The sequence below is a fragment of the Acomys minous genome, assembly GCF_964271855.1.
Source record: "Acomys minous genome assembly, chromosome: 3".
In the NCBI taxonomy this organism is placed as follows: Eukaryota; Metazoa; Chordata; class Mammalia; order Rodentia; family Muridae; genus Acomys; species Acomys minous.
In genome coordinates, this window is record NC_140485.1 from 133,563,404 (window position 1) to 133,587,137 (window position 23,734).

Below are 23,734 nucleotides of genomic sequence, written 5' to 3' on the forward strand. Positions count from 1 at the left end.
GGATGCTCTTCCAGAGGACCCAGGTTCAATCCCAAGCACATATATGACAGACCACTATGTAATTACTGTTGAGAGGGATCTGATGATGTACTGTTCCGTTCTTCAGGCATTCTGTTCACATGGTACACAGGCAAAAATGCAGGCCAAACACCCATACACATAAAACGAAAACACATCGGTCTGAAAAGGAGAATAAGGGTTTTTAAAATAACATGAATATGATTTTTTTGTATGGAATAACTACATCTTTATTGATATTAGTGTCTACCATGTTATAGGTGTGTTCATATACATCCATTTGCTTGTTATATTTATGTAAATATGAGTTGACATAAATGTCTTGTTTATTTTCAGGTCCCACCCCACTCCCAACTAACTTCTGAAGTTATACTGTGACATCCTTTGATGACTACATTCGAGGTATGTATAACTTTGACAGGAATGAATGGCACAAAAATGTGCATTATCAAGTATTGCCTTTTTTTTTGGAGAATTTAACTGACAAGCGTGGCTTCAAAAATTTAGTGTACCTATCACATTGTTGGCAAAATAGAAGGTGCTTAGGAGGAAACTGTGAAAAACATAAATGCCCATTCTTGCTCTAGGCACCGAAATCCAGGTAGAGACTGAAACTCTGCCTCGAAAGTGTCTGCACACAAAACAGACTTCAGTGCGGCAAGCTACCTCTAAAAGTGCTGAGTACTGCAGGTCATTGTCTATGGAAAACAACCCATGTTTAGCCAGTCCCTCTGTGTATGAGAGGAATGTGTTCTAGAACAAAGCGCACTGCCTGGAGGGAATTCCCAGCAGCCTGACTCCGAAGTCCCATTCCTTCAGGTCCCGGAATGACTCATTAGTAATTTGGAGCAGTTGAAGAAAATTGACTAGAAGAATTGAAATCACCCACACCAGAACCATCATCCAAGCCAGTGCAGCTCCTACTGAAGGATTTGCACGTGAACACATGCAGAGAGAAGTCCACATGAACATAGACGCATTGATCCTCGAATTTTAACGAGAAGCTCTGATCATGGAACTTAAGATAATGCTGTAATAAGAAGCGACCAGAGATGTAAAAAGGAGACGAAGGACAGTGACAAGACCCAATCTTGTGGCATCACTCTTACATTTCCTCCTTTTAAATGTCCTCAGATGAGGATGAAGACCCACATCTCCTACCCTAGGATATGGCTTTTTCTGAGAATTAAATTGATGTTACATAGATTCAGAGGAACACAGCATAAATTGCATTTGGTACGGCACAGGGACACTCATAAGGAAACAAAGACCTGAATAATCAAAGAGACATCTTATCTAGAAAAAAAAATAGTGAACTGAAAAGAATGAGCCTTGAAAGGTAAGACTTTAAAGAAGTTTGCTCAATAGGCTTTTGGTTACAACTTGTTTTGGAAGATGCTGGTGCTGCCTTTCCTTCTAGTCCAGAGTGGCACTTTTCACAGGTGGGGTTTAGTTCTTCGTTTTAAGAAGCAGCCCCAAGATTATCACTATTGTTCAGCCACCTGTAATTTCAACAGTCAAAGGACAGGATGACAAAAGTTAACCCTTTACCCTACAGATTCCACCAGAATCCCACTAGTGTTTATTTCAACATTCATGCTTTGTCTTAATTTTTTTCCATTTATAGCAATCTGTTTTTATTTGTTTAAAAGCTAATATGAGTTTCTGGCTCATTTTCTTTTCAAAATAATAGTTGGAAATCAGCATATGAACAGTGTAGCAGGCCAGAATGGTATAAAGTTTTGGGGTTTATCTAAGCTTTGTTACAACGCAATACGTTTTCTTTCACAACACAAAACTTGTCATAAGCAACTCATAGGCTAGTGTGCCCATCATTTAAGAAGCCAACAGGCTGGCTTATGAGTCTATGCTTTAGACACAACATCTCTGACTGGTGTTTTGTGTCTTGGACATTTTTTTTTCTATTGCGAGAAAGACTATGTTTTCTTCTATTTTTCATGATGTTTTATACCTTTATATAATGACACAAGCAGCTGTGGTATTGAGTGCAAAGTCAAAGAAATGAAAACAAGGATTTTTTTTTCTAAATTACAAATTTGCATGTTTCAAATTTCATACAGCTTAGGTTTTCTTAAACCAAGTTTAACAAAAGTTGAAGGATATTTCTATATAGTCTTTGGGTCAGATCGAACCCCTAGGATTTTTCCAGTACCTGAAATGAAAGGAGAGAATTATGTTATTATAATATTACATCTTGGTATTCTTTGTTCAGAACAAATGAGTCTTTGAACACTGTGCAGACTTGCTGTGGAGATGTGACCACACCATCCATCTCAGCAGGAGGGTTTTCAAAGACAGGGCACAGGAGGCTTCATGTTTTCCAGCATCCAGGGACCCATCTCACTCTTATTTCCCTGTAGTCAGCCAGTTGTTCTACTCTCAGCCACTAGGCGTGTGCTGTTTCAATTTCCTTAGTGTTGAATAACTTAGAATTGGAAAAACATACAAAGAAGTGAAGAGAGGACTCTGAGAACAAGATGGCTGCCTGTGAGTACAGCCAGGCATCTCAGCAGATTTGAAGACCGTACCTTCTTCTGCTGTAGACTTTATAACAAGGCAATGAGCAAAGCAGAACAGAGAGTTAAAGATAAAAATGAGTCACAGTGATTATTCTTGAAGTTTTCTTTTTCAAAAAGTGCAATTGTGAGACTTACTGAGAGAAGCATGCCTTGGTTGGCAGTGTAAGGGACGGAGTCTTGAACCCAAGTCAAGCAGAAGTTTATATGGCAAGCTGCTCAGATGTGCTAGGAGACATACATGTTCTTGGGCTCTCAGATAAGCACTGGGGAAACACGGACCGTTGGCATACAGGGTTGTTCCTTCAAGGAAAGGAATGCAGTATCTTTTATCTGCCCAGAAGGCCAGGAGTAGAAGCGCATTCTAGCCTGCTGATCTTTGTTCTATCTGTGTTGCTGGAACCCACACTGGACCTTCCCTCAGACCCTTATCATAAGCTTGTTTTTCTCAGTCAGTCTGTGGAACCCATCTTTATGGGAGGTGTCACATGTACTTTACAAAGAGTTTTGATGTGGTCACATCCAATAATTAATTAGCTTAGTTTGTTCCTAAAAACGATTTATGTATGGTTTATTGTGGACACCGGATTGAGTTAATTATCACCAGAAAAGTTTTCATCAAATTGTGCTCTGGTTAAATATGCCTAAAATAAACACTCAGGGTCAGACTCTGAACGTTCGAGCCAATACTGGCTACTTAGTTGTGTGGTACTACACTGGGTCAATACTCTCATGGCTTTGGAGGTCACAGAGACCTCCACAGTCAAAGGAGGTCTAAGCTTTCTCAAACACCATTAACACCGCTTGCATTCATGAGAAACAGTCATGGCAACAGTGTTCAGCACAAAATAGTGACTATGTTGATGACTTTGTTCATGCTAATGTTTAAAATGCATGCCAAGGTCATTTGGAAATTAGAATAAATTCAATACACAGGAGGCTCTTGAGAAGTATTTTGTGAATGAAATGTAAACACAGTGTTTGAAGTAGTGTGCACAGAGAAACCAGAGAGATACTAAGTATAGTTACCATTCACTATAATGACAGCTTACTAGTGTTGGGTATAGTTGCAGACTGTGTTTCAGTTTTATTAACATGACAGTCAGTATTGCGTGCGTGCATGTGTCTGTGCGCAAACCACACATACATACACACACACACACACACACACACACACACACACACACACACACACGGCTCCAAGGAGAACCCATGTTCAGATTTACTGTTTATGTCATGCACCTGGACTGTTTACTAACAGACGGCATCCTGCTGCATCAGTCGCAAAGGTAATGAAACCATGCATGTTCTCAGACCACCACATGGAATTAAATTATCAGCCCATAAAAATCTTACAAGAAGAACTATTGAGTTTTTCCTTAGAAACCAAGCAAACATTTTTAAACATGCATGGAAAAAATTTCAGTGTATCTCAAATTCAATGCTATTAAAACACAATTTGTGCCATGTAGCAGAAATCATGTTTTTTAAAAGAAAATTTCTAGATTTCAATGATTTGTTGTTGGCTGAGTGAAACCGAATCTCTCTTAGGTTCAGTGGGTTTAGCTGAGGCAGTGGCTTCACAGACATGATCCTAAAGAGCAGTGAGTGAGTACCCCAAAAGAAAAGTAAACAATCAACATTTTATTGAGAAACAGAGAGCAGCTTCTTAGAGGAAGGAGGGTCTCAAAAATGAGTTGCCAAGTAAGTTCACACATTGCTGTAACTCAAACATTCAGGGATGCAGAGGCAGGCGGATCTCTGTGAATTGGAGGTCAGCCTGGTCTTCAAAGAGAGTCCAAGACAGGCAAAGCTACACAGAGAAACCCTGTCTTTGGATGCAGGGTAGGGTGGGGAAAGTGCAGGGCTTTTCATACTCCAGGAAACGGCCAATACTGTGCCTCTGCAGGTAAATTGGGACGTTGGTTAGTTTGAACACGGAAGCTGGGGGTGGGCACAAGGTTCTGATTGGCCTATGAGTTGGGTGAAAGTGTGTAGGCTCAAGAAAGCCCACTCACTAATGATGTCATACCGGAAGGGGCAGAGTAGTGGGGGCCACTAAAATGTTCCAAGGGGAGGAAGAACTGGAAAGTAAATAGAAGGACTGGCTGGTAGCCAAGATCTTGGGGAATCGGGGCTTTGGACTTCAGATCTTAAGCCCACTAGTTGGGTAGTTTTTGAAAAGCCAGAATGTTTTTAGGGCTCACTTCTAGTCCCTTCTGCACAGCTAGATGTTCTGATTTCTCCGGACCTGCAACCCAATCTGCCTCCTGCGGGTCTGCCTTGCTCTTAACTCCTTTCAGTTTTATGATAGGAACAGAAGAAATTAAAGTCATCATGTTGTTTACAACTCTAAGATCTTAGAAAAAAAAAAGTGGCACCGAATAGAAAAGAATGGAAGAGAAATGTACAGAAACGCAAATACCTGTGAAGTCGAAGAAATTAATGCAACCAAAATGATATTTTTAAAGACAATAATAAAGTTGATAACTTCCGAAAAAGTCCTGTCAAGGCAAAAAGAAAACTCAAGCAAGCTACACTGGAGATGTGGTCTATAGACACAAAAGATAATAAATGTCGGGTTAAGGATAGGTAGGGCTGTGAAATGTTTTTCCCCTACTCAAACAATGAAGAAAACTAAATACTCTACGAAGTAATATTTTGTAGGCCATTAGAGAGCTGAGATGGATGAGCAACCAGTAGAATTAGATTCCCTAAAGTTTAAATTTGAACCAATGTGAAATGAGATACATTGATGGCTTCATCATTAACAGAGTGCAGTAGAAAGATATGGAAAATAGGCGGAGGGAAAAATCATCCACAATTTACTGAACAGGAAACAGGAATTGCGGATAAACATGTCAGTTTCCAATCCTAAACATATATCCTAGCACAATCCTAAATACAGTCCTCAAATACAAAAGTCTTCCTACTTTCAGCAGCACCTTTATACCTGGTACTTTCAGAAAGGGTGAGGACAAGCAGGCAGATGAAAAGAAAGCCCACTGCAGATGCAGGCAGGCAGGGCCTGGAAAGCACCTGCTAAGGACACACAAAGCCTTGCCTGTCCCCAGATCCCCTTTCTGGTTTGGATGAAGTAAATACTTCCTGCTCCACAGAGACCTATAGTCCTGTCTGCTGTCACAGAGAAGAAAAGAAACACAGGCTCCCTTCCCCTGGGGAGGCCAGGAGTCCGCACCAATACCAAGAAAATGTCTGCTCACCCTGAGGGAGAAGCAAGCAAATTCTTCCCAAGAGCAATTAGACTTCAAAAGCAGAGCTTAGCTGCCACAGGGAGTACGGATGCAGACACAGAGACACAAAGCCTGCCTGTGAGAGACCTCACAGAGGGCTTTGCTCCCTCACTGCCAACTCTGTGCTCAGAGAGACAGGCAAGCATGATTTACTGTTGCGTCTAAGGATGACGGGAAAACGGCTCCATCTGAGTCCCAGGCACACGGGATGCTGAAATGTGGAGAGGAACTGGCAACATTGATCATCCTGGTGTCAGTAAAAATGGAGGCGCGCTCAGCTCCTTATGTAATCAAGTCAATCGCACCACCTTTCCTTTGTGTCAATGTCATGACTAAAGTAGACATCACCGTCTTCGGACATACATATTGGTTACTGTACATCACATCTCACATTCGAATTGTAGGAATTTCTCAACAAGAAACTGTAAGAAAGAATTGAATAGAAATACTACCTGTAAATAAAATGAAGTAATAACGAAGGCAACACAAATGGAAATTTCCTTCAGCTAGTTTTCATAAGCCGTAATTTCCATAAGCCAGGCCCAGTTAAGGGAAACCTCTGGAGACAAGCTATCAGGAACTATTTATTTTTCAAAAGTTTGTAAAACCTCATTCTTGTTTAAAGAATAAGGTTAACTGAAGTTCATAAATCGGAGCACCAGGTATAGGTTAAAAAAAATGTTGCCAGCATTCTAACTATCCATGAACTCTGAGAGAATTTGGTCTTTTAGAGTTTATAAGACATTATATATTTATTCTAATTTCATATGCATAGTTAAGATTTATTTGCATTTATGTTACTTAGAAAAAGTTGTAAGAAATATTCTGAGATTTGCAAAGATTACAACTTTTCATAGTATTTATGAAATCTGAATTTATGATTTACTTGCTAGGATTATTCAAATCCTTACTACTTTGAAATTTATGTTTTCTGAATAGTGGAAAATTATGCAGAAATGACACTGTATCAAACATGTGAAAGCAACTGAATTATTTAAAGTAGCCTAATAAAGTTCTGAAATTACCTTTTAAAGGGACTGCAAAATATATTGGACCTAGGAAAAATCAAGGCTTTTGTATGATTAAATTCAGTTTTTAGAAAAAAAATAGTTATTTACATATTGTATGGTAACATTAATAATGTATTAATATGTACATATATTTTCAATACTATTAGTATTTAGTGAGGTTCTTATGTGTAAATGTCCCCCTTATTATTTAAAAAACTACCATTTGCATTATTTCAAGTTGACCTTTCTTTTTCAGGTACATATATGATAAAAATATCTTTTCTTTAACTTTGTTTTTAAATACAGACGTTGTATGCATTGTCATATTGTTATATGTGTCGTTGCTTTGACTTCAATAGTAATTAGGGCCTAGTCATCATCGACTTCTGAGATAATTTCTGTTGTCATGCAATAATTCATTTAAACTCTAGACACCCTGAAAAGCAGTTCATTCTCTGTATTAAATAGGGATCTAGACTCTAATAATAAGTGGTTCTGAATGTGTTGTATTGAAAAAATACAGGACTAGGGCTGGGGAAATGGCTCAGTGGTTAAAGTGTTTGCCACACAGGTCTGGTGCCTTGAATTGGGGTCCCTAGAACCTACGGGAAAAGGCAGACCCAGCCATGCAAGCATCTGTGGCTCTAGCATGTGTCTACAGAGGGCTGGTGCTGGGTGGGGGAGCTCAGGACGCTTATGCTACAGCAAAGAGACCGTCTCAGACAAGGAGAAAGGATGAGGAATGACACCTGAAGGCTGTCCTCTGACCGTGACATGTGTGCGGTGGCATGTGCATGTCTGGACTCACACACGTAAACAAATATGCACACATTCACACAAAGATGCAACAGACTAAGTTTTGGGTGCTGTGTAGAACACAGTAATTCAGTTGCCCATCACGTCTTTCCTCATTTGAGCATGCACCTGCCAACCACGTGGCTTTAGAGAAGAAATAAGTTCTGGGATCACACACTGAAGATCTGTGAGCCTAGATCTTCAAAACGGAACATGACATTTTCCTGTATTTATTCACATTCTATTAGACAGTACTCAGTCTCTTGGTCACACTTTACTGAAAGGGGCGTGGGAAGATGCAGTTTCCTCTAGGGAGAGGAATACAATTTCAAGGATCATAGTCATATGAACACACAGAAACACAGACACAGGCAAACACACAAGCACACACATACACTACATGTATACAAGTAAATTTGTATCCACACAGCTTCTGTGTAATGTAACAGTCACATTCTGAAGTGGCTGCTACTCTGACAATTGACCAGTTAAATAACAGATCTTCACAGCGAGGACATGAACCCACTCCCTTTGGTTAGTGCATGAGACTCATGTTCTACTGAATTCTGAGCATCTTTTAATATTACTTGTCCGTCACTTCTATCATGGCAGCGGGGAATGTGTTTAGTGTTCTGAATGTATGCTGTCCACCTTTTAAAGAGGGTTATGAGGGGCATTCGCAAAATAATCCTTTGAAGCTGTCTTTCATACAGTCTGTCTCTTAATCTATAGATTTTTTTAATATAAACTATTATTCTCTTACTGATCTATCTTACTCTTTAAAATGCACCTCTCTAAAACGCCAGAACATTTTTTTTTTTTTTGCTTTTGATGAGGAATGTTACCTGGCATCTCACATTTTTCACACTAGGAGGTGGCTTGTCCAGCTTCATTGACCCCTTCCCAGTTCTGTCTTTTGTCCCTTCCTACCATCTTCTACGTAGCTCTGTCGGTTCTTCTTTATTTGAAATGGGCCATTCCAATTTCCACGCTTCCAAGAAATATCACAATAGATCCCTCGTGCCGGGTTCCTTGCTGGGTGATTATGTCCTGTGTTATGAAAGAGTGCTGCATTAGGCAAACACCGTTATGCAGTTTTACACCCACCCACCCCCACCCCATCCTGAGTTCTTGACAGGCATCCAACATAGACTCTTCTACTCAGGCCGGTGCACATGGTGAGGGTTTGCAGATCTGTGTGAATAGAGTATTTTTCTCAGCTGGCAAATCTAACACTTCCTGCCAGGATGGCAAATGGGGACATAAAGCAGGTATGTATTTCCCCGCAATGCAGAGGTCTGCATTATCTTCACAGGAGGGACAACTCGTCTTCATCATGGAATTGCATATAGGATCCAGAAGCACCGGGATGTCTGTGGATTTCATTCTTGGCATTTTAATCCAAACTTTAGGATACCATCGTCTGCCATCCAGGGCACTAACCTGCTCAGGTTATATAAATTTAGTTTTCTTGCTGTCTGCAAGAGTTAGCTTTCTGATCTTGTGACAAAATGCCCAAGAAAACAAATTGCAAGGAAGAAAGGTTCATGTTGGCTAATTGTTTCCGAGGTCAGTCAGTCTCTCCTAGGTGGTGGTGGAGAGCATTTATGGTGATGGAGAAGTCAGGAAAGAGAAAGGATGAACTGTGACCCATTACTTCCTTTAAGGACACTCCTCCAATGACCTTTCTTTCCTTAAGCACAACTCTCTAAACTTTCAAGGACCTCGCAGTAGTGTCACAGGCTGGAGTCCAAGCCATGAACACATGAGCTTTGGGTGATTTTTAAGATCCAAACCATAAACTTACACTCCGATTCCCCACCGGCACTGTTCCTCACAATTCAGGTGCATCCAGTTAATTTCATAGCATCTACTGTCTGCATATTTCCAGCTTGACAGCCCAAGCGCAAAATCTCCCCTGGGATGCGAGGGAAATTCCCAACTGCGAGTTACTGTCAAAAACTGTTAAACGCATTGCATACTTTTCAAGTTCAAGTGCACAGAGTGAAAACTACTATCTCCAAAAGCAAGGAAGTAAAAGTAATGGAAAGATGTCGGATCAGCATGAAACTGAGCAGGTATAAAAATTAACTCCTCTGTCTGCGTGTTTTGATTGAAAGAGCATATTGGTAATACTTGAGGCTTTATGGATATGAGAAAGCAATTCTGCTATCAGCTGGCTGCCTGTAGCTCACATGGCTTTATGCATTGAATTATTAGGCCTGCTTTCAGGGATTCCAGAACTGTTACAAATCGTCTATTACACATGAATGTTAGTGGAAGATTCCATGATCCCAGAGATCTTGCATTCTGGGTCTTACAGATTCATGAGATGCCCTAAAAGTCATATTTAATATCATCCCAGTGCAAAGCCTTCTCTTCTATAACATTAATCTCTGTAACAAGTACACCGTCTTTGGCCGCTGCAACTTTAAATGTTTTAACTATTTTTCTGCACAAGCTTTAAGTTGCCCACTTCTTTCTACTCTGATGTTTACTTGCAAGTTCGGTGTAAATATGGCTAAAAGCAACCAGCAACAATCATGCCCCTATGGCCTTGCATTCCCTCCATCAGATTAAATAATGTGTCACTTTAACCTCAACCTCTACCTCGCACGAAGTCTTAGATCATGTAGAATATGCAGAGAAGTTTTGTGCCAGAAGAGATTGGGGTGTGTCTGCTCTAATTGTCAACAGATCCCCTAATTTCTGTCTGTAATTTCATGAGCCTGGCACTGCAGTCAGCAGTCTATTTTCTCGAGTCTCAATTGGAACTGTCTATTCAGCGCTGCTTCCGCCTTGTAGGCATTTTTGTCACATGTCTCCAAGCTTTTCAAAAATTATTTCCATAAATAGATTCTAAAGGTTTCTGAAATGCTTCATTGGGGTGGTAAAATTGACAACCCCACTTCTTGTTGCTAATTCTTTGTTAGCTTTCTAATACTACAAGACAAAATATTGAGAAAGCCAACACAAGGAATGAAGATTGACCATTGCTTTTGGGTAAGTGCTTCAGAGATTTCAGCCTTGTTGCCTGTAGGCCTGTGATGAGGGCCTCACAGTGGGGAGCAGGTGGCAGGGAAAACCCGATGACCTCGTGGTAGCCAGAAACCTCGGGTGGGAGATCTAGAATCTCAATATCCCCTTGAAGACTTATCTGTAAGACTTAATCCTTCTTGGCAGTAATTTCACCTTCTACTGCCTCACAGGGTCCCACTTTCCATAGACTGGCGACTAAGCCTTAAGTACATAGACTTAGGGGGCATTTACTACTTAAAACACAGACCCATCCATGAGGCCCTTACAATTAAAGAAAAATATTAGTTCTTAACCTGTCTATTTTTCACATGCATGTGCAGAAGAGACTCTCTGTGTGCTTTGTTGGAAGCCCTATTCCCTTCATACTTTATGCTAAGTTGGAGATTAAGAGTCTCTCTTTGTAATTCACCAAGAAACAAATAATTAAACTAAGTTTAGCATACTAATGTTCATAAGCAGATATTTGGTAGGTATACAGAATTAATCAAATACTTTAAGTAGATTTTTTTCTGTTAATAGTTTATCCGGTCCACAGCTTGGGAATATTGAACACTCCTTCTGTCTAACACATATGGGTCCTCATGGTAGGTGGTTATTATGTAACCCAAGACCAAATTAGCATCATAGGTTCCGTATCACAGGACCACTCTCTACTTACTCTTATAGTCAGACTCTCCTGGAAATACATTCTGAAACTTGAGAAGAATATCTTTGGAAGGACACACACACACACACACACACACACACACACACACACACACACACATCTACATATAATATTTTAATTACATACACACACACACACACACACACATGCACACACACACACATATGTACCCTGTAAATACATTCTCAAACACAAAAAGAATATCCTTGGAAACAGATAGTCTGTACTGTTGATGTGCTCAGTAGTCAATAAACAAAGTGATCACTATATCCACAAATGAACAGTGTACAAGAGTATTCTGTTACTGCGCTGATGTTAAATGTACTCAAATGTGCAAAATGTCTCAGGTTCGTTTTAATGTGTTGGGTAATGAGCTAACTAAATTGAATTAATAAAATTGTCCCTGAGGCAAAAGTTCATATTCAATTTCTGTCTAAAGAGTTTTTTTTTCCAGCATGAGAAAATTGCTAATGTCCCTACCATAAGCATACGAGAGACTCATTATTGTTAATTTGAACCAGTCTCCATTTTGACAAGTTGGTTATGATATCTGTAATCTTATTTTTTTCTTTTCTTTTCTCATTATTCTGTCTCACATCAGTTATACATACATTTTAGGACAGATGATAGTATCTTAGACAGACATGCTCTTCAGCCTTTCTATGTTATAATCTTAACATGGGAAAGTAGTTTTTATATATCATGAAAAGAATATTTATAGATACTACTTATGTCAAATAAGTGCAGAAAATTGTGACATATTTTAAACTTTGAAATTTATCTCCCTAAGGAGAAAATACAGTAAAGGTTGATAATGACATTACAACGTTTCCCTGTGAATAATTTGTGTAGTTTGAGTGCACAGCATGCTTTCTGAGATGAACTAGAACTGCCTGCATTGACGGTACCACAGCTTTCAGTGTAAAAGGAGATTGTGATTTTTCAGTGTGTTAGGTTAAGGTTCCTCACTCTGGATTTATGGAATCATTTGTGATAATTTTCTCACTGAGCGCTTCACGCACACTACATATCATCTCCGCCCAGACCCTCCCCACTGTGTCTATGAATACTTAATGTATTTTAGGTTTTCCATTTAGCCTCAAACTGTTCCTGTAATAGAAAAATTGACAATTTTTCTTTTATTTAATCTATGGGGGAGAAAACCTATTTCACATTTGTCTCAAAGCGAAAGAATGAGGAGGAATGAAAACACAGTTCTGCTACAAAGGCTAGTGAATATTTTAAAGGTGACTGTCACTAAACAGAACTCTCTGGGATGGCATTTCCTTCCAACTCAATTGATAAGTTCAGATTGGAAATCTCAGTTAATAATAGCTGGATCTTGTTGGACTAATGTTTGTTTACTTCCACAACATTTAGCTTTTACTTGCTCTTTAGAAGTTTCTTTTTCATTTCCTTCAATTCAGACAATTATACTTCTACTGCTGTATTTACTTATTTTATTATGTTAAATTTGAGCGTGGATGTTTAAATCATTGCCATTTATTTTTACTAAACTTATGTACCATTTGATATTACTTCATATTTTACCTACTATTATAAACTACAATTGCCAAAATTCCTTATGAACAACAAATCAAATGCATATGTTGAAACAAAAATAGTACTGAGACCAGTGTTTCTTCAGGTAACGGTGGTTGAAGGTACTTGAAGTAATTTTGTATTATGTGTATTTTTACAAGTCCTTGGTATAACATCTTACATAAAGGAGATACTTTAGTTTTAGCCAAATAACAACAGATTTTGCAATACCACTCTATTTAGATCACTTCCATCCTTCCCTCTCCCTACAACTACCTTCACTTGCCCCACTCCCTCTCAAATTCATGATCCCTTCTTCTTTAATTATTATTTACACACAAATATATACATATGTAATCTTGCAAAGTCCATTCAGTGTTGCTACTATGTGTGCTTGGAACTAATCACTGGGAATTGAGCCTATCAAAGAAAGTCCCGAAATATGATTGGTTCTTCTTCTGTCAGCAGACATTGATTACTTCTGTTACAGTTGGTTCTAATCATCTTCAAATTTATCAATGTGTTTTCATTATCATAAACCCTGAATCAAGCTATATTACAAGACATGTTATCCCATATCTTTCTTTTTATCCATTTTTTAAATCAAAGTATCACCTAAGGAAAATGAAATGAATTAAAACTTGCAATTCTTTTAGAGTTTTAATTTTATTTATTTTGTGTTTGCATTCAAGCGCATATGTGCATGCAGGTGTATTTACACCTGAGGGGGAGGGTCAGGGTACAACTTACATGAGGAGTCAGTTCTCCCTTCCACTGTGGGGATCTCAGGGATTGAAACTCCCTATAGAGGTAGGTCTATGGTGTGAAGGGAGGATCAGAGCTCTCAGGAAACAAGGCCTAGGAACTCTCTAGTTCCTTTGCACTCTGCCTCATGGGCAGTCCATGTGACTTGCTTGGGAAATATATGTTAGCACATTTCACGGCAACAAATGATTGGATATGACTTACTCACCTCTGTGCTCTCTTCTGGACATTGGCCACTATCATGAGAATGTGCCCAACTGGCTTGATGAAGGAGAGTGACATGCCTAGAGGAGAGCCCATTTGCCCAGCAGAAGCTACCTCAGACCAGTAACACCATGACTCAGCAAGCCAACTGCCTGTAGTGGCTCAGCTGAACCTGACTAAGATCAACACAACAGTTCACTGAACCCATATATACCTATAGAAATTATAAATACTTGCTATTATAACTAAGTAATTTCAGTTTGTTTGTTGTACAGCTTGATGGAGTGGTACATAAGTGGCATTTCAACTATTTTCACACTTCGCACTTGGAGAAAAATCAGTTGAACTAGTGCTCTTACTCTCATTGACGTCTTTGGTCTTGCCCTTTGCTATTTGGAATAAGTGTGACTAATGGAGATGTAGGTTTGTTAGGTAAAACAGTTTAACACTATAAGAAGAGCATGAGAGAGAGAGAGAGAGAGAGAGAGAGAGAGAGAGAGAGAGAGAGAGAGAGAGAGGGAGGGAGAGGGAGGGAAATACAAAATAAAGAAGCAAGTTAAGAGCGTTGGTGGTGGAAGAATTCCAACAGCGACTTCTGAAATGACAGGGTATGAATGTCAAAACAATAATTACTGTTCTCTCTGAACAATTTGCAGTTGAACTTACAGTATCTAAATAATTGCTCATTTCCTAATAATTATTTTTACTTACAGCCTAGTTTAAAGAAACTAAGAGGATCTATTTATGGGTTGAGATTAGGTTCTCTTGTGGATTTGACTTTTGAGGTTACTAAATTAGTAATCAGTACATGTCTATGACAAGCTTATGGGCATATGATACTACAGCTTTGCTCTAGAGAGTACTTCAATAGACTCGTTATTATTGCTATTGAGATGTAATGAAAATTGAAAGTTTTAGAGAGACACCTTTGAGCACTTTAGTTTTTCTTGTATAAACAATAAAATATCAGCTATTAAACATCTTAATGTTTAATAAAACCATAAAAATATAAAGCCATATTTGTGCAATTTAAGAGTAAGCAGACTGCAATTATAAGATCAGTGTGCCACTGTTCCCATCTCCCCGGAATGTGCAGGAATGGATGTTCTGATGAAGGAACAGTGAGCAAGAACAACACCCCAGCAAACAGCTGAGAAGATGTACCTTCAGCTCTTCCTTAGAGGAGGCTTCAAGCACAAGAACTTCCGAAATGCCTAAGGGTCCCCTGAACATTCAGCCTCACAGTAACCACAGGGGAGTGATGCCCACAGTCACTTACTGAATTCTATTCGCTGCCCTGATTTGTCTTTGTTTTTTTTTTTTTTCCCTGAAGAAGAGGAGTTTCCAGTCAGAACGAAAGCATTAGGCAAAGAAATTCAAAGTTTCTGTGCACCGTCAGGAAGACACTTTTTCCCTCTGTATGTTCTTAGGATGACATGAAGAACGGATAGAGATTACAGAAATGCACACAGCGGCATTTGCCTGAGCTTGAGGTTAGTGGGCTTAGTGCAGCCATAGTAGATGTAACATGAAGATGCCCCTCATGCTGAGTGCCAGGTCCTCTGTTACACTACTGTCTTGGAAGATGCTACCATTAATGAATAATGGAGAAAAAAGACATCTATTGGGATTCATTCTTAAGAAGACATGAGTTGCATTGGTGGTTTACATTTTAGCTCATACTATATTATAATTTACAGGTGTATTTGTATCACTGATTATGTAGGAAAAGCTGGTTCCAATGGTTGCAACAACTTTGTTTCTAGTCTGAATGGAAATGTACCTGTCAGTCAAGTCCTCCAAATCAGGATCAGCTTTACCTTGTCTTCAGCGTACAAGGCACAGCCTTGAAATATGATTTCTAATGACCCGAGGTTTCTAATGGAGCTTGTAGAGCGCACTCTCCTGGCAACCTGGAGAGTTTTCACAAACCTGGTTTACAGAGCTGAATCTTGAACCGGTGCAGCCATGAGTTTGGGTCAAATCTTCCACTGGCAACAGGCACACTCTTTAACTTCTTAAACTAGCTCCCAATGGACATTTTATATTTAAGCCTTGTCTCTCGATGGTTCTACAGACCCGCATTCGAACATTCTGGTACTTCATCACTTTCTTCACCCCTTACCGGTTGTTTTTGTTTGAGTTATTTACTTTCTGTATCATTTACTTTCTGTCCTCAAAACACCTACTGCACAGTAGCTTTTGTTTATGAGCATATGGAACATGTCACTTTTTTTCACCCCTTTGGGCTCTAAAATAATTGCTGTCTCTACATTTTAACCGCACAGTTGATTTTATTAGCATTTTCAACCTTTTTGTGGATTCTTGTACCTATCCAATGTGATGGGTTTAAATTATTCACAAAACACTTCCACGGGGAGAACAAACTGCAGACAATATCAGAGGAAACTGTGAGGGAGGAGACAACACGTCAGTGAACGGATCGTACAGCCCTGCAGAGAAGGCATGGTGACATCTTCTCCCTCAGAGAGATTTTTGTTCTCACCTGTGGAGAATTATTATTTTAAATGTCACAGTAGAGAATCTTGTTTGGCCAGTTACACGAGTGTGCTGAGGAAGTTTCGGGTCACGCTGACATCAACAGATCCTTGAGTTTAGCTATTTCATTACTTGTATTTGACTTTTTGTTATTGCTGTTTTTTTTTTAACCTCCTGTTGAAGAATAACTTGTAGCTAACAGTGTCTTTGAGAAGGTGGACAAGGTGCAGTGTGCAAACATGTCTACATGCCTGTTGCGTGAGCACAAGGACCAGAGTTTGAAGCCCAGCAGCCACATAAATGTGTAATCAAGACAGCGTGCAATAACACTGACACCGAGGAATCAGAAATAGGAATCTCTGGAAAAAATTGAGAGATAGACTAAGTGCAAGGAAGAGTCTATCAGCCTGCCGGGTGTCCCAGGCCTATGCTCTGGTCATCATTATTTAAACAGTGGACCTAAAGAAGGGTGGTGATCCAACAACTGGAACCCACCAAACCAAACCCAAAAGCATTCCTGTTAAGACAGTGTACTACAATGTTTTGAAAGAAACCATCGTCACATAATTTTACTCTAGTGAATTAGTATAATTTTCTGGTCTTATTCTAGTTTTTGATTTGTTAGTGGGCCTAAATTTGTAATTAAGGTTTATTATGGATGCATATGCATAAGGAAAACCTTTGTATATATTCTATTTGGTATTAAACATGGATTTCAATCATTCACTTATGGGTCTTGGAAACACTGTGACTATGCACCTGTGATATTTAGGTGGATTCTTTTGTTGCACACCTGTGTTTACTATGCATGTATGTGCATTTGTGTGTTTATATATGTGTAAATACCAATGTGGGCAATTCATTTATGTGGATGTATCAGGAAGTGGTGTGTGTGTGTGTGTGTGTGTGTGTGTGTGTGTGTGTGTGTGTGTGTATTATAGACCAGAAATAATGCTAGGTGTCTTCCTCATTTAATCTCCACCTTATTCATTGAGGGAACTCCTCTCAATTGAACCCAGAGCTCACCATATGACTAGTCTAGCTATATAGCTTGCATTGGGGGTGCAGAAACTATAGGTATATAATATAATTTATAAAATTTGATCTATAATATAAACCAAGCATAGTAGGAATTATACATTGAGTTTATAGAAGTCTTGAGGATCTGAATTCTGAGGCCTGCACAGCAAGCATGTTAGCCTCAGAGCCACTCTATTCTGTCTCTAGCTGGGTATTAAATATTTGAAATATCTTTCTTTCCAGGCACATATCATGGGTGCATTTGTTCTAAGTGTATAAATAGGTACTGCTTCTTTATGACCATGTAATACATCAAAAATCAAGTAAAAAAAAACCCAGCTAGTATCAGACAAGACAGGCACATGAAAATCTCCAAACTGTTTAATTAAAAAGTTAATCACAATTCTTTCTTAGTTAAAAGTTTGATAGTTCACTCATCATGGGAATCTTATGATGAGTTTTTATTTTTAAATATTTAATAAGTAGTTTAAAATGTTCAACTGCAGTATTTTAAAGTTATCTCAATTGATGAGTCTTTTTTATAATGAACAAGATGAGAAACAGACTCATTTCTCATTTATATTACATATCATAACCTTGACTTTTACAGCATTCACTCTCTATACTCTCATTTTTGTTTCTTGCCTTATAGTAGTTTCTTTTCTTTTTTATTTAATTAATATATTCAGATTATATCTTAATTGTTATCCCCTTACTTGTATCCTCCCATTCCTCCCTCCTTCCCACTTTCACCCTATTCCCCTCCCCTAGGTTTGTGACAGAAGGGGACCTCTTCCCTCACCATCTTATAGTAGTTTTATAATATAGATTTTTTTGTTCTTTTTGTTCATACATCTAAGCTGTTGGAAAACTAGGTGACATACATAAGGCATAAGGCACATCCTTATATTCTTGTTCTCAGTGATGATCTTGTTAATAAGAAAACTCATTAATTGGGATATCATTTTAGCATATTATGGATTGCCCCCTTTTTTTTCTTTTTAGGAAAAATAAAAAACTCCTTAGTGCAAATGCATTTGACAGTTCATTTTGTCTTGGCTCATTAAAAATTGTTAGTAAGAAGTCCAATGCACTTTCCATTGTGCTACAGAGCCACCACCTTGGTGCCCCATATTTGACCATGTCCCCTGAATGGGGGGGGGCCTGGTGGCACTCAGAGGAAGGATGGTAGGCTACCAAGAAGAGACTTGATACCCTATGAGCATATACAGGGGGAGGAGGTGCCCCTCAGTCACAGTCATAGGGGAGGGGAGTAAGGGGAAATGGGAGGGAGTGAGGAATGGGAGGATACAAGGGATGGGATAACAGTTGAGATGTAATATGAATAAATTAATAAACTATATATTTTAAAAACTGTTAATAAGGAACTGACCTATTCATTCATTTTCCAAACTGTACAGCTCCTGTTAGGGAAACATTTCTATACATAATATGTGTTGCAGTATTGTATGTATCATTTATACAATTTTAATGACATCGACAAGTTTCTGGGTAAAAGTGCTCTAGTATAGTAACATTACCAGTATTCACTTAATTATTAATAAGAGAATCTGAAGGCACCCTTACATGAAGAGGGATGGCAAGGTGTATCTAGGCAACCCATTGTCTCTTTGCTCTTCCACCCAGCCCAGCTGGACCCGCCCTGTACCCATGGCCTCATGAGGGCCACATGTTTACCATTGAACTGCACTTTAGCTTTGTTATACAAAGGCATGCATGTTTATGTATATGACATGCAAAAATGTAGTTTTGCAGGCCTGGCTTTACATTTAAAGGTTATTTTAGTTGAGCCAACTCGTGTTTATTTGGCTCAAAAATGTAACTGTGGCATTTATACTATTCACATGAGAGCGTATTCATTTTCATTGCTAAATGAAGTGCAATTTATGAATTCAGATGACCAGTAGCTTGCACTTCATTTAATGTCTCTAGGGTTGAACTGATAATGTCTGTGATCCAAGTGGGAGCTCTGAACATAAAATACTTTCTCAAAAATTGGCACCTTGAAGATCAGGTAGCCTTCCTGGCTTACTGTATTTAAGTGTGGCATTTTTAATGTCTTAAAGTCAGAGCTAGCGCAGGTGAGAAGGAGGAAACTTTCCTTCAAGGTCTTCACCTGCTCCACTCCCATCCTCCAGCAAGGATGCTTCAGATGGCTGTGGTATGCACAGTGGTATTTATGACAGCCAGCAGAGGATGGTGACAGGGACAGTCTGGGTCTCACTAAGTATTCACTGGTGAAGATGTCCTGACAACAGCATGGCTCTGGGGACTCACACGGACAAGTTAAAAAGAATTGCCCTATCACAGGTTAAGTAAGGGAACTGGGTGTTTTGGTTTCTTTTCAGAGTTAATATAGCTCCAAACCCAAGCAAATAAGCAGATGACGTCATATGATATTAAAACTAAGAAACCTAAATCCTAGTGTTTTAAATGGGAGCTTGAGTTGTGCAGCTCTTTTGTGAAGCTAATTGGTGTGTAAAAAAGACTTTCCCTCACAGATGTCCATATGTAGAGGAAGTAACTTATATACACGCAGAAGGTAGAACAATGAAAATGTGAAAATGACATCCAGAAATAAAACGTGACTTTCAATGTCACATTTAAAACTTTACACTTGAGCCTGATGGTGGCGGCACAAGCCTTTAATCCCAGCACTCAGCAGGCAGAGGCAGGAGAATCTCTGTGAGTCTGAGGCCAGTCTGGTTTACAGAGTGAGTTCCACAACAGCCAAGGCTACATAGAAAAATCCTATCTCCAAAACACAAGGGGAAAAAAGAATTTAGATTTTATTTATTTATTCATTTATTTATTGGTGGTTTTTTATTTTATTTTTATTTTATTTTTATTTATTATTATTATTATTATTATTATTATTATTATTATTATTATTATTATTATTTTGGTTTTTGGCTTTTGGCTTTTCGAGACAGGGTTTCTTTGTGTAGCCTTGGCTATCCTGGAGTCACTTTGTAGACCAGGCTGGCCTCAAACTCAGAGTGATCTGCTTGCCTCTGCCTCTCTGAGTGCTAGAACTACAAGAGTGAGCCACCTCACCATTCTCTCTCTCTCTCTCTCTCTCTCTCTCTCTCTCTCTCTCTCTCTCTCTCTCTCTGTGTGTGTGTGTGTGTGTATGTTTGAGATTTACATTGAGCATAATGGATATTACAAAACAGTTGTTATTTAGACATTCTTCCTAAAGAAACATTTTCTATAGTTTCATAATTATATCTTTTATCAGTCAGCTAATGAAACATAAATTGGAAAAGTGAACTGCAAATTTACAGCCTTTTATTTTCCAATAATTGCTCATTGACATAAAGGTATGTACTCTCCAGATCTTTCTTACAGCATGCTTAATATGGAAATAAATTTAAATATACATGCAAAACTATAAATTCAAGTAGTCAATAAATGATAAGAGGCAAACATGTGGGATCAAACAAATGTGTTTCTTTTCATGAAAGCTTAGTTCAAACCAGTTGGCCAAACTTCAACTTAGAAAGTGTGTCATATTTTATTGACCTGTCATAACAATGAATATGATGTATAATTTGTATTGGACTTTAATGAAAAGAAATAACTCTGAAAATTTATTGTATCTAACTGAACTGTATCATATGGCTATGAAATTAAACTAATTTTATGATTAAAGAGCTTAAGTCTTGTTATAGATCACTACGTTGCTAAGTTGATTTATTGCCACAATAAATTAAAGAAAGTCTTAATTAACTTGTATTTAATTTTTAAATTCACTGAATTACCTTCTCAGCATTTCTCAAGTATCCATTGTTCTTGGGAAAACCACATAAATTTGTAAAGAAAGAGGTAATGATAATTATTATTTGACAAAAAATAATTTATTATAAATTTGATTATGAGTCAGAAAAAGAGATTATTTTTTAAAGAATAATAAGATTGCTGGTTATATAATTTCATTAGTATGACCTTCTATAACTTATTTGATATCTCAAGGACTTAATTTCCTAGATGTTTAATTTCAAGGGTAAGCAGGCAATCTTCAGTGTTTCTGTGTTTTATTTTCATAATTTTGGGAGAATATTGTGTCTTTAAAAAATTGTGAGATAATCACAGATGTAAGAAGATACTCAAAATACAGTTATATAACTATGAGCCATAGGTGTTACAAAAACAATTAAATTTTGCTGTAAAAAACAAGGTTTGGTGGCTAGAGAGAGGGTTCACAGTTAAAAGTGTTTGTTTCTCTCTCAAAGGACCCCTTTGGTTGCCAGATTCATGTTAGGTGACTCACGGCTACTTTAACTGCAGCTTCAGGGAATTCTAGCACCTTCTTCTGGCCCCTGGGCACTCCCACTCACATGTTCACAGGCACACACAAACACACACACAAATAAAATGAAACCTTAGAAAATGTGATTTTGGTCTCCCATTCAAGTACTAACCAGGCTCTACCCTGCTTAGCTTCCGAGATCAGACGTGAAGGCTGTCCATTGCTGATGTGATACTCCGTGTTTTAAGGTAAAGAACCTATGTTTCTATCTGCGCTCTGTTTGTTTCATCCATGGGGTCTTCTACTTTCATTTTGTTGAGTAAGGCGCTTCTTTTTGGCTGCCCTTCACTGAATTTATACCCCATACTCTTTCTATTTGTATATGATGCATAGCCTGATTCCACATATTGTTAAAACTGCTACAAAAAACAGCCATTTAAATACTTCTTACTGTGCTGGTTTTGTTTCCTTTGGGCATGAACCCAGATGTTGGCTATCTTTCATGGGATACATCTCTTGTAAGTTCTTGAGGAACCATCTCTGTGATCACTATGCCAATTTACATCCCTACTAACCATGCATAAAAGTTCCCTTTTCTCCAAGTCTTCAGTTGCACAATCCCAATAACCGTGCTAATATCTGGAGTGAGAGTGCATCTCATTGTAGCTTAGACTTTCGTTTATTTGATGCAAATGATAATAACTTTTTTGCACGTTTCTGGGCCATTTTTATTTCTCCTTTTGAGAAGAGTCTATTCAGATCTCCCAGTTACTTTATTTTGCTTTTGGTTAAGACTTATTTCAGTTCCTAAAATATTCTATATATAAACCTCCATCAGTTGAACAATTGATAAATATCTTCTCTCATTCACTCGGTTATTTCCTGTTTCCTTTGTGCTGTAGGAGCTTTTTAGTGTGATGTGCTGCCACTTGTCAAATTTCCTTTTGTTTTCTGTGCTGTTTGAGTCTATCCAGGAAATCACAGTCTGTACCAATGTCTTCAAGTTCTTTTCATACTTTTTTTTTAGTGGTTTCAAAAATTGTATGCCTTTGATCCATTGGACTTTATTTTGTAAAGACGATTAGATAAGCATCAAATTTCAGCTCTCTGCCTTCTGCTATCCAGTTTTGAGATGGAAAAGGCTGCATTTTCTGCCTTGCATGTTTTGCATACTTTGGTGGGAATTGGTGACTGCAGATAATGTGGATATTTTTAATACATCTATATTATCTTGCATTTATCTATGTATCTATTTTAATGCTAATACAATGCTGTCTTGGCTACTGTGGCTCTGTATTATAGCTTGAAATCAGGAAATGTGATTCCTACAACCTTTTAATTTTTTGTTTATGATTGTGCTCCTCTGCCAAACCCTTGTATTGTTTGTTATTGCTGCTTTTGTTGCTGTTGCTCCTTCAGATCCTATAATTCTAAAAAAAACCTGGTGTTTGTCTGGAGATAGTTTTATGTCTAAAGACCTCTCTGGGTAGTGTGGACCCTTCAAGCCATGAACATGAGTGGTCTTTCCATTTTATTCATCTATTTAGTCTGAAATCCTTTCTGAAAATCATGTTCAATGCAGTAGGTCATAAAGTTAAGAATGAGAGTAGTCATGTGACATGTATTTGTTAAATTTCTTCTGGCTAAGCTGATCAGACCTTACAAGGAGTCAGTTTCTCTTGTTATGTATTCTACTTACCCTAAGTGGTCTCGGTTTCCTTGCAGAGAAAGCACCGACCTTGTGAGAATCTGGGTTGAACAGACTTTGCTGAAGCCAAGCAGGAGCCAAGAACTGCAGGCTCTGCTACCACAGCCTTGTCCTATTGGTCGAATGGCTCTCAAATGCGTCAACCACTCCCTATGCATTTAATTAGTGTGCAAGGGAAGTGCCTGTCCTTCCTACATCCAAACCGTTATCATCTCTTCCACTCTTGTTCTTACACCGATGTTGGAATGTTACCGAGGACTCACTAGTAGTGCACAGCAAAGATAAAAGTGCATGAGGAAATAACTAAGAGACCTGGGGATTTGAATTCCGATCCACAACCTAGCACAGCCTAACCTTATCACCTTTTGCAATTCAGCTTGCTGTCGCTAACTTTCCTCATTGC

General features: G+C 38.5%; 1 long non-coding RNA gene across 1 annotated transcript; it reads left to right on the forward strand.

Moving 5' to 3' along the window:
• The first annotated feature begins 383 nt into the window (after window positions 1–383).
• LOC311594041 lies at window positions 384–23,482 on the forward strand. The gene is made up of 3 exons (XR_014777924.1): window positions 384–420; window positions 21,815–21,871; window positions 23,349–23,482. It is a non-coding gene; the product is annotated as an uncharacterized lncRNA (long non-coding RNA).
• Window positions 23,483–23,734: the final 252 nt, after the last annotated feature.